Here is a 3,563-nt window from a genome sequence, read left to right on the forward strand (position 1 = left end):
ACCCACCAGATGTCAGTAGCACACCCCCTCCCCCAGTTGTTAGGATCAACAATGTCTCCAGACATTGCCCAATGTCCCCTGGGGGCCGATGGCACCTGCCGGCATACTACTGAACATCGGCAGTGCATTTCAGACTTGAATGGGGACAGTGTGCATTGTTATCCAGAGCCAGGGAGCCCTCAAAGGCAGTTTTACAACAAAATCAATATCCAAGACCACCAAATATATATCTGAAGTTCAATTTAAAGAAAAACTTCCTCCGGACCGGAAGCGCCGCGCTCGAACCCCAACCTCCTCGTCTGGCTTGAAACACCGGCGCCGCCAAGATGCCGGCTTACCACTCTTCTCTCATGGACCCTGACACCAAACTCATTGGAAACATGGCACTGTTGCCTATCAGAAGTCAGTTCAAAGGACCTGCCCCTAGAGAGACAAAAGATACAGATATTGTGGATGAAGCCATCTATTACTTTAAGGCCAATGTCTTCTTCAAAAACTATGAGATTAAGAATGAAGCTGATAGAACCTTGATATATATAACTCTGTACATTTCTGAGTGTCTAAAGAAACTCCAAAAGTGCAATTCCAAAAGCCAAGGTGAAAAAGAAATGTATACACTGGGAATCACTAATTTTCCCATTCCTGGAGAGCCTGGTTTTCCACTTAATGCAATTTATGCCAAACCTGCAAACAAACAGGAAGATGAGGTGATGAGGGCCTACTTACAGCAGCTGAGACAAGAGACTGGACTGAGACTTTGTGAGAAAGTTTTTGACCCTCAGAATGATAAACCTAGCAAGTGGTGGACTCGCTTTGTGAAGAGACAGTTCATGAACAAGAGTCTTTCAGGACCTGGACAGTGAAAGGAGCCTGAGCAGACACTTTCCACAGCCGTGGGCAGCATTTTACAGCAAGGTGTACACAGTTATTTGCCTTTATTTGATAAAGTTTTATACAGAAGAGAGAAGAGAGCATGTCTTCACTTGAAGAGCTCTTTTATCAAGAATTTGGGGCAGGGAGGGAAGAATGGGTGATTTGAAATTTTCTGCAGTATTAAGCTGGTGCTTAATAAAAATAAGTAAGAATAAAAAAAAAAAAAAAAGAAAAAGAAAAACTTCCTAACAGGCAGAGCTTCCCAAAGGAACCTGCTGCCTGAGGAAATAGAAGATTGGTCATTAATAGACGTGACTGACAGGGAGGGGAGTCAGAAAACTATTGAGCACAGACTGATGGGAAGATAACAGCAGGAAGAAGCAGGGATAAGAGAACATTCAGCTTTCTCCATTCAAGAGACGGGCTTCAGCATGCAAAAAAGAAAAAATAAAGTTACCTATCTGTAAAACATTTCTGCTCAAAATCCTGCTTTCCATCGTTTAACATTTTTAGATTGGGTAAAGTAATAATGTCATATTGTAGAAAATTCAGAAAGTACATAAAAGTACAAAGAGACATAAAAAAATTCACCCTCAATCTGACCAAAAGAAATTGCTCTTGACGTGCATTTATATTTCTGTCCAGATGATGTTCTGTGTGTGTTTTTGCATTGTTGAGCCCAACTTGTCTTGCTCTAAAAATTCTGTATTCGGTTTTCCTCCTGTCAAGAAAACTCTTTGGAAGTAAAATGCATCCTAATTTAATTAACCGTCCTCCTATTGTTGGGTATTTACAAAAGTCACCAAGACAAAAGCAATTTTTGGTTTTGATAGATATGTCTCATGATTGTAATATACTTAGCTCAACACCTAGCTTGATGCAGAGTAAGTAAAGTGCTCAGTGAATGAGTGAGAGGGTGAGTGAGTGTTGTTATGACATGGTTAAATTGCTTCCCTGAAAAGTTAAACTCCCATCAACAGTGAGTTTCTGTCTCCTAAAATCTTCACTGGCACTAGCTATTACCCTCTCTTCACTTCGTCATAATTCAATGGATGAAAATAAAACTAATTGCTATCTTAATTTAATTTGCATTTCTTGACTACCAGTGACATTGACTACTTGGGTCGTTTATTAAACATTTTTTGTAATAGAAGATCTGCTTATGACCCTGTTTTGAATTTCTTGAAAACTTAGTTTGCTCCTTTATTACTTGCATGAGTCCCCCTCTTAATAAGGATATTAGATATTAACCTCTATCTTTCACAGATATTTGGGGTTTTTAAAGTTTATAATTTCACATTTGCACACAAATTTGCAGACAAGGTGAATTTACAAATAAAAAGTGTAAAACACTTGACAAAACCTATTGCCATAGGACACAATTAATAGAACAAAATCATGGGAGAATTCATACCTAATGAAATAGAGGGAAAATGAAACAATTTGAAAAGGACTTCGACATTCAATTGTTAGACTTTATGGAAATAGGAGTGACAACCATTAAGTGAGAACAGACATTTCAAGTTTAAGAAAATCCATTTGGAAATCTGGAAGCTGAAAAACACAGTCATTGAAATAAACAAAAAGTCAAAAATGGCTTAAATTGTATACTAGATACAACAGAAGAGGGAACCAATGAATTAGAACATGGAGCTAAGGATATCACTCAGAATGTAACGTGGAGAGATGAAAAATAAGTTCAGAGACATGAAGGTTGATGGAATCAAAGATTCATCTAAGAGGAGTTCCAGAAGGAGAAAATGGGCAAATGGGGACCCTTAGGCAGATAACATGATAGAATTATTCATAATTGAAGAAATATGAGTCCCCAAATTGAAGAAGTTCACCGAGAGATGAGAAGGATTGAGTTTTTTAAAAAGAATCCGGACATACACATATGATGAGAAACGTCAGGGAGAAAGTAAAATATTTAAAACACCATAAAGAAATGACGGATTAGCAACAGAGTTTTTATCAAATAGATGCCACATGGCATAAAAACATGGAAGATAGGAAGTAGGAAGTTCAGAGAGTTGTTTTGTCCCTGGATTCTTGTCTTCTTTGTAAAGAGAGCTTAGAGTTAATTACCAAATGCATTTGAAAAATAAGTTAAATCACTTACTAAAGAGTTATAAAAAGTTACAGGCAACCACTAAAAGAACAGATACAAAATGTTTAACTTTCAAAGGAGCAGGTCACAGGAAAATAAAGAAAACTTTCCATTTAACAAAGTCAGGAAAGAGAAAAAGAACTAAGGAAAATATGTTGGGAAAAAAAGATGTTAGAAATAAGTCCAAATGTGTCAGTAAACTCAATAAATGTAAATTGATTAAATCATCTTTCTAAAAACACAGATAAAAAAAACAGAACAGATCCTAAAATTGAGGTTTTAACTACACACCAAGATAAAGGCATGTGAAAATCCTAAATGAAGTATCAGATTCACAAAGGAAACAGTTGAGAACCAGTCCACTGGCTTTGAACTCACGCACTCAAGAATATGGTGAGAACATAGAGCTGTGGGGACAGCATAGATTTGTGGAGCATGTCTGTGGTGGAAGGGGTGTTTATAGCTGAGACCCTCCCAAGAAGGAAGGGTGTGAGGGGTGATACCTCCCTCACCCCAAGAGAATGGGCTCAGCTGTGGTTTTTGAAGAAGCTGTATAGGTTTGATGCTGAGGGCTTGCTCT

At 37.9% G+C, this 3,563-nt stretch overlaps 1 pseudogene; it reads left to right on the forward strand.

Annotated features, from left to right (window-relative positions):
• The first annotated feature begins 262 nt into the window (after positions 1-262).
• LOC141374960 (actin-related protein 2/3 complex subunit 3 pseudogene) lies at positions 263-1,051 on the forward strand (annotated as a pseudogene).
• Positions 1,052-3,563: the final 2,512 nt, after the last annotated feature.

The sequence above is a fragment of the Callorhinus ursinus genome, unplaced genomic scaffold, assembly GCF_003265705.2.
Source record: "Callorhinus ursinus isolate GAN/ISIS: 27379988/994484 unplaced genomic scaffold, GSC_fseal_2.0 scaffold2, whole genome shotgun sequence".
Lineage (NCBI taxonomy): Eukaryota > Metazoa > Chordata > Mammalia > Carnivora > Otariidae > Callorhinus > Callorhinus ursinus.